The sequence below is a fragment of the Pyrgilauda ruficollis genome, unplaced genomic scaffold, assembly GCF_017590135.1.
Source record: "Pyrgilauda ruficollis isolate IOZ18807 unplaced genomic scaffold, ASM1759013v1 scaffold30, whole genome shotgun sequence".
NCBI lineage: Eukaryota > Metazoa > Chordata > Aves > Passeriformes > Passeridae > Pyrgilauda > Pyrgilauda ruficollis.
This window is the reverse complement of record NW_024524378.1, coordinates 4,374,203-4,382,911: the sequence shown is the minus strand read 5'-3', so window position 1 is coordinate 4,382,911 and position 8,709 is coordinate 4,374,203.

The window sequence follows — 8,709 nt, the reverse complement described above, 5'->3', positions numbered from 1 at the left end:
TCCCCCTTCTTTTTTAGCCCTTTGGAATCCTCATGCAGGCTTCAGGGAGGGCAGAAATAAGCCAGTTTTTCCTGGTGAGGGCTCTCTGCTCCCACTTGTAGTTTGGATGGGAAGAGGCCTTTGTGCAGTTCTCCAAGTAGAAGAGGAGGCAGGTGAGAAATGCCTAGGGCATGGCTATGGTGCTCTCACTGAAATATTATTACATTAAATCCCCAAGCTCAATTTTGAGCTTGTTTTTGAGGTAAAAGTGTAGGAATAATAATTTCTAAGATAAATTAATGCTTCTCCTCTGCTTTGAATGAAGCAAGATGCTGAAGGCAGCAGAAACTAAGCACTAAACCATGCATTAGTGCTATCCAAGAAAACTAGAATTACTGTAGAATAACCGAATAAGAGGATCTATTTTCCCCATTAAGGAATGAAATCCAACTCTTCAAAACAGCTGAAGAGACCAAATTGTTTGTGTGTTTATGGATTGTTATGACTCAGTGTGAGTTTGCAGTGCAGTAAAATAGCCCTTGGGAAATAGCTGTTTTCTGGCTTTGCTGTCTTTCCAGGTCCAGACAAGTGCTAAACTGTTAGTGTCACATTCATGCTTCATGGAAGGTATTTTATGAAGATGCTTTGGCTAATTTGGATCACTGCACTTTGCCAGTGCAACAGCAAGGAAGAAGTCTTGTGCTGGCTCTGCATCAGTATTTAAAGGGAATTATTAAGGAAATTTCTTAGAAGTTTTCTATTAGGTTGTAGGGGAATTTGGCTAGAGTGCTAATACTACAGGAGCTCTAAACCTACTGTGGCAGTGGCATGTGAATGAAATAATGCTGTTGGACTTACCACTACAAGCTACAAACAGAAATCCAAGTCCATGAGGCTGAATGATGAATAGATTCATTTATATTGTGTATGTCGCACTACTCTACACTAAAATTTTCCTATATTTGTCTTATTGCTGCTTGTAGAAATACCCTTGTCTTATGACTTGGTCCTCTTTTTCTCTGTAAGGAGATTCTTTAGAAGCATTTTGAGATCTTGCTGATGCTACTCCTGTAAAAGGAAGCTCTGACAGTGAAATGCTTGTGAATTTACTTTTACCTTCTGGAAAGTAGTTAGATTTTGTTCAGTGCCCAGTATACAAAGTGTGGAAGTTAACATATAAAAGGTACGACATTTACCCGTTTGAATTTTTACTTACAGTGTAATGAACTTCCTGGTAAAAACGAACAATTTCTTAGAGGTGTCTGGTGAGTTTTGCAGGCACATGGAGTATCAAAAGCAGAAGAATATCTTTGTTCATAGCTGTTCCTCTCTCTAACCAAGAAGGACAAAAGGGGCTTTTTTCTTTGGTCGTTTTTTTTTTTTGTTTTGTTTTTTTTTTTTTTGTAATTACAGCTTGAAGTCAGAATACACTCTTCCGGGCTGTGATAAATGTTTGCCCTCACTTCCCGCTTGCACAGAACTGGTGAAGTTCCCCAGGGCTTTGAATCTACCAGTCTGTAAAGTCTAAAATACATCTGTGAGTACTTTTAGTTTTTTGTTAATAATTTCAGCCAACAAACCCTTCATGCAGGAGAGCTTCAGCTGTTTTAATATCCTTTCTGAATTTAGGTAGTATTTTGTAAATTATACATTGGGCAGCAAAGAAGTTACATTGCTACTGAAAATACTCATAGAAGTTTGATCTTTTACCCATTCTAAGACACAAAATATGCTACAGGAAAAATGTAGATTTTTTTTTTCTAAGGATAAATGCAGTAAATGCATACTGAGTTCTACTTTCTAGTACACTCTTGAGCCTCTAATCTCTTCAGGTTTATCTTCATTAAATCCAGCTTTGAATCAAGCCCATTAGTTTCTTTTTCTAGTGCATGGGATGAAGAGAAGTGATGGAAGATGAAGTTAGGTGCATTACAAGGCTGAAGCTTTATTGCAAGTTCAGGGGAGCCGAGCAGAGCATCAGCAGGGCTGAGCAGCTATCTCTTCATGGTAGAACATCAGTGTGCCCTTCTGTGAATGAGGCCCCATTAGAGTTAAGGGAAAAAATTAACTGTTCCATGAAGTTTTCATGTACAGGTTTTAGAAAACCTTCCCCAAGTGTACTGTTTCTGAAACAACATCTGGGTCTGTATGTGCAACTGAGAGGTTATATAAGCAAATTAATGTTACACCACAGTGACCGTGGTAACATTTAGCAGAGGGAAACCCCGTAAATAGCAGAAGGAAAAAATTACTTGCAATAACTCATTGAACAAATCAGTAGAAAATTGGGTTATTTTCACTTGGTTTACTCTCTCAGCTTTCATATGCCTCATAGTCATTGTTTGCTTTATTTGTCCTCCCCTTGTACACAAACCTTCCCATCTCCAAATACCAAGAAAGGGGGGCAGGCCTGCCACTTAATGATTTACTGTTGCTGGTGTAGCCTTTCCAGCACAGACGTCTTAGTATTCCTGCCACTTTAATCTTTGTGAGATCCAGAATACCTATATAAAGTTGATCTTCAGTGGTGAAGAAGTTTCAGATCTCTTTATGAAGACAGTAGAGATATCTTTGAGTGTGTGTTGCAGTGGCAGAGGAATAAATGCTGTAAAACCAGGCTTGAAATCAGTTCAGACCCTGTCCTGTTTCAGCTGTCAGATGTTGAAGCTGTGGAGTGGCTCAGCCTGGTCCCTCTGGATGGAGTATTAGGAATATGCACTCTCCAGCAAAGTACATGTAAGAGCAATGCTGTGTTGATTCAGTTAAGTGAAATCCCCCAAACACCAAAATTAATTCATACCAAAAAAAAAAACCCACCCAAAACCATAAAAATGCCAGAACATCCTTATTGCTTGGGAGGCTGCAGGGCGCTGCAGAAGCTATCAGCAGCTGAAAGGAGGCAGCAGGGCTGGCTAAAGCCAGCTGAAGTGACTGAACCTAGTGAGGCTGGACATTCACCCAGGCTCTGAAGATCTGAGCTGCACACACGCAGGGAGGAGGCAGCAGTGAATGCTGTCTGCAAACAGGGCTTGTCCCCCACAGGGTTTGGTTTCTGCCTCTGCTCAGCGTGGTCCTGTGGTGTCTCTTAGCAGTGCCTAAGGTTTGATGGTGCCTCTTGGTGCTGAAAGCACGGCTGCTGCCCAGGGCGGAGGTGTGGGGAGCAGCAGCCCTGGGAGCCCTGGCAGCACTGGGCTCTGCTCAAGGGTTTCCTCACCCAGGGGAATTCCCAGTCGAGCTGTGCACAGAACTCTGCAAAACACTCGCTGCAACACCCCTGCAGCCTAAGGGGTCAGCCCTGGATTTCTCCATAGGGACCCAAGGATGGGTGTCTTTTTAACATGTGTTGCAGTAGGGTGTCAGGGAGTGTGGCTTTGCTGCCAGTCCCTGGTACTTCTTCAAGTCTCATGCAAATGTATTTTCTGAGTTCTTGCTTTCCACACATCTCTGAGGTCTTGGCCTGCCACCTTGCAAAGTTCCAAAACCAGAGCAAGTTTCAAGATGCTTCCCCCAGCAGCGTTACTAAAACCCCGAAACATTGCTCTGGGTTTCTGGGTTCTCAGACTGCTGAGGAAAAAATTATGCTGTTGGAGGCAGTCTGGGTTCGATGACAGCACAATTCTTCCTGTCTCTCTGTGTGCCTTTGCTTGTTCTGTTCCTTTTTTTCAAGATTGTGCTTCAACCTTCTTGTGAAATCCCTGTGGTTTATTAGAGGAGTGCAGTGGCAGCAGCAGAGCTTTAGCCCTGTGTAAATATGAGTACAGGGGCTCACAGAGCACCTTCAGTGATTTGGAACTAATGAAATGCCTTTCCCCAGGATTTTATCCTAAAATCTGGCCAAAGAATGGACATCAGAGAGGATATGCCTCTGCATAGTCACCACGGGTTGCTGCAGGTTGAACAAACACTTTTATCACATCAGTGCGTTACTACCTAAACCTCTGGGGGGTCTTTCACTTTGTTGCAGTGTCAGATATAGCTATGGTAACAGTGGCAAGAGCATTGGTGAAAGGCAGTATTGTGATTTGACAGCAAAACCTGTCCTAAGGTATTCATTAAATTGTTCCAGGCACTGGGACAGCCTATGATTATGTCAAACAGGGGAGCAAATTGTACGCTCTGCTTTCCCGGTATGCACAAACTTAATCTTAAAGTCTGCCTGGGAAGGTTAAACACAGACAGCTTTGTTTAGGAGAACTCCAAACTGGCAGAGCCCATCACCCCAGAGGGTCACCTGTGGGGGACTGCCTGTGCCAAACATCTGTGCTGGTGTGGGAATGCTTTCCATGGGTGCAGGTTGCAGCTGAGCTTGTCCAAGGGGTTCCCTCAGATGTCAGAACTTTTGGATGCTCCCAGCAGATGCAGTGCTATCTGTAGCTCAGGCTCTCATCTGTGCTTCTGGAAAGTGGTCCCCAAACAGAAGCTGGAGTTCCCCAGGAAGCAGCTGCGTGGGGAACTCTGGGCTCCTCCTGCAGGAGAAACCACGCTCCAGGAAGTGTTTAGTGTGGGGTTTTGACACGGAAAGGGCTGCTTCTCACAACAATAATGAACCTTGTGGGACTTCTAGACCTTACACAGAAATTACCCACCAGGGTATTCCTTAACCCTGCCAGGAAGAGGTGCTGGTAGAGTCAGGTTTGAGAACAACCCTTGTGGTCATGTAATGCAGAGTGGGACACCAACATGCAGGGGCTCCTGGTGACTCAAAGAGTGAGCCAAGTGCTGGGAGCAGGATAGAGCCAAGGGCTCACGGGGCCATGTTCAGCCTGCAGAGCTGAATGCCATAGTGCCAGGGTTGTGGCTTCTACAAGGCACACTGCTTTTCAGCTTTACTGGCAGTCTTTTGATTTATTTTTTTTTCTGCAGCTTGTAAAGAGCATTGTTGGAAAAAAAAACCCCAACCTTCATCTAAAAATAAATCTGTAGTCCTTGCAGTTAAAAAAAAAAAAAAAATAGAAGAAGAAAAAAACCAACCCAAAAAAATCCCAATAAAACAGCTGACATAAAACCAAGACCGGCGTGCATTACGATAGTTCAGAAATCAGATAAGAATGTCCAAAACGTAACTAATTTTAAATTGCTTTGTAAGCAGGTTCACCTCATGTTTTGGCCTGAGGCATAGAGATAGCAGCTGACATGACTTTTCAGCATTTTGGATTGACCACACTGCTTGTCCCTGCTGCTGCTCCAATTTATCAGCTGTGTTTAAAGATCAAAGCATTTAGTATAAACAAGTTGAAGTTGGAAACAGTCTGACTTCTTACATGTTTATTTCCTCTGTTAATGAGAAGAATTACCTAATCCAAAATTGTTATCATTTTTTCTAAAAATTCAAAGTGGAGAAAACATTTTGTTGCTTTGCAAGTAGAAAAGCAGTTTAAAAATGGATGCAGAGGCTGCAGAACCAAGGCCTGCCAAGAAGAATACAATCTGGCTGAATTGGCAAAATCAACAGTCCAGATAGCTAAGAAAAAAGAAAGAAAGAAAAAAAGAGCTATGCCATCACAGAAGATGCAAAATCCCCTAGAACCTTCATGATCTCAATTCAGCCCAGAAAAGGAACCAGCAAAGAGCAGCTGTTTGACAGCTATGAACCGTGAGTGAAGTGAACGTGAGCATCTGACCAGCTCAGAGCACATTGACAGACATGGTGAGTGACAGGGATTAGGGACCTGGGAAAACTTCCAGGAGAAGAAATTCCAAGGAGCAGTGGGTCCCATCTTGGCAGTCACCTGTTTGGGTGAGAAATAAAAAGAGCCAGAATTTGCAGATCATTATCTGGTCCTGCAAAAAGTTTCATGAGTTTTAAGAGAGAAAGAAGCAGCAGATTGTTGTGCCCAGGCTACTGCAGGTGCTTGAGGGATTGCCTGGGAGCAGACCTGGATTACTGCACAGTTTTTGCTTGTGCTAAAAATGCTGCTGCCCTGCACTGCTGCAGGACCATCGTCAGCAAAGAGGAATGGCAAAAATCCGTGGAAATTTGCAGGTACTTAGATAAAGCAGAATTAAGGAAAGATCAAATTCCTGCTGGAGTCCAGGTTTTGTTAAGCAAACTCTGCCACTTCCTTTCCTCTCTTCATCTGTAGTAGGAGTTTTGTATTGCCTTTTGGGCTGTAAAGGGATCTTTATTTTTCATTTACTCAAGAAAAGGAATCAGATGACCTTGGTGACAGCTATCAGGTCATGTTTTTGAGACAACACGCTGAGTGGCAATGCTAGGATCTCCACCAGCACTATCAATTTCCACAGCTTATTGCTGAGGAAGTAGGAACTTCTGGAACCAGTAGGAACTTCTGGAACCAGTAGGAACTGGCTGCTCCGTGCTGGCCATAGCAGGACTCTCAATCCCTGTAGCACACCAGGCAAACTGCATGTTAAAGAAAAATGCCACAGATGCTTACGCCTGGAAGACAGCTGGGGGTAAAGAATAACTGGCCAATGCAGCCAGAACAGGCAGCAGGGTGATACCAGGTACCATCTTTACAGTATCTGAAACACTTCAAGCTCCCCATGGGTCTCCAAAAAAAGCCAGGGGAAGGAGACAGTGGAATGAGTGGCCAGTCCCCATCTAGGCAGGTTAGCACCTCCACTGCTCTTTCCTGGTTAGATCTTTATTAAAAACACGTCAAAATGTGTCTGGGCTTTAGGTGATGGCACCTTCTGTGGTGTGAGAACTGCGTGTTCTGACCACAGGAGAAAATAACAATGCTGCAGTTTGCTGCTTGCACTGTAAAATGGATTTTCCAAGGGCATGGGGGGTTAACACGAAAAAGCTGCAAGTGAATTGTGTAGTAAGTAAGAAATGTATAGCAACTTTTGAATTATGAATTCTTGCTGATACCTGGTTATTCTAGCTGAATGCTTACTTGGTACCATGGATATCATGAGCCCCAAACCCCTTCCTTGTAGCCAAGGAAAGATTCTCTGTCTTCTCTCTGTCATATTGCCTTCCTATGAGGGCAACACAGATTCCAATCCCAAAATCAGTGTCCAGCCATGGAGAAATTACTATAGCTAGGTCCTTATGAGCAAGTCACACAGCAGCCTGGGAAGGGAACCTGCAGGGGAAAACAGCCAGTGCAGAGAGCCATGCAGCCACACATCTGGGTGGTTTTACGCAGCCCAGCTGCGATTCCTGCGGGTGCACACGCGTTGGTGGTTGGAGGGATGTGAGTGAGTTTCCCCTGGCAGGAAATTGGATTGCACGCTCCAGGGACTGTGCTGCAGGGAGAGCCACAGTAAGGGGAGCAACCACAAAATTATTTTAAAAATGTGTTTGGTGTCCAAAATAAACTACCAGGCTGGAGATACTAGAGATAACAGGTGCCTTGCCCAGTGCCTTAATTCAGTGCCTTAATTCAGTACCTTATTGGTGACTGAACCCTACACAGCTCAGTATCCTGACACTTTCTAGCTGGCAGAACTGGAGTGCCAACTGCACCTTAAAAAAGAAGAAAATCCCTGCTAACTATCTGTCCTTCTCCATATTTTTGTGTCTGTCTGTCTCTATGGGCAGCAACTGAACACTTCTATTTTGCATATCAATATAATTTCACTTTTCTGTCACTTAAAATGTGTTTCAGTTTGAGGTGGCTGTTGTCAGGCTGGCTGGCAAACTACCATTCTCTAGGGAACAGCAGTCCCAGATGGGACTGTACAAGCAGGGGCCACCAGCTGCAGGCAAGGTCCATGTGGATGCAGAGCATCCTGCTTCAAGCTCTGAGGGCTGGTTTGAAGTAGAAAAAGGCAACTGGGAACTGGAGTAATGCTGGCATAGCCTGGGACAGGGAACACCCAAATCCTGGCTGCCTCCAAAATTATAATCCTTTCCTTGCCTTGCCTTGCCTTGCCTTGCCTTGCCTTGCCTTGCCTTGCCTTGCCTTTCCTTCTTTCCCTTCCCTTCCCTTATGGACTAAATCTATGTGTCACCTCAAGTGACAGCAGCAGATGTCGTTACAGGTGTTGGCTCAGAGATTAATTTGCTAATAAATATTATTCTGTTAATTATACATCTGCCATGGGTTTTCCTAAAATACCGGATGCTGCTATGTGAACGCCACAGTTATCTAGATAGGTTATCTCACACCCTGCCTCCCCCTCTTTTCCATTTGTCTCCATTATGTGATGCCTCAAATGCCTGCGGATGCTGGCCATCCTTACTCCCATGGATGCTTGGGACTACACAGTTCTGGAGCTGCAAGGTAGAAGGGAAGCTACTGGGTGTAAGTCAGAAAAGAAATTATGCAACTCTTAGAAATTAATTACATAGTAGCAAGTAGGGCAAGACAGGAATTAATAATTATTGCATACTAAGCTGGTTATGCATCCAGGCTGAGACGTACAGAGTGGGTGGGCTGCACTCAGCTGGGAGGAGCAGGGCACACAGCCAGCCCTGGACAATGTGTGTGTTTGTGTGCCTGGTGGCAAGCAAATCCGTCACCCTCTTCAGAGGGTGGTGCAAATGGGACTGGGGTCTGCCAGATGGCAGACATCCGGAAAGGCACAAGGAGACAGTCCAGCGTGGCCACATCGTGGGTGGCAGGCACCACACTGGGGCTGTCCCCAGATGGAAACGGGCAAACCACAGCCCTGGGCTGAGCTCAGGGAACACTGACAAAGTCAGACCCCAACTCCCCAGATTCCTCTGAGAAACTGAAAAATCAGGATGACAGTCTGGATCAACCTCATCTTCTAAGGTTGCACAAATCTGGGGGAAATGGCAAGCCTAGATGT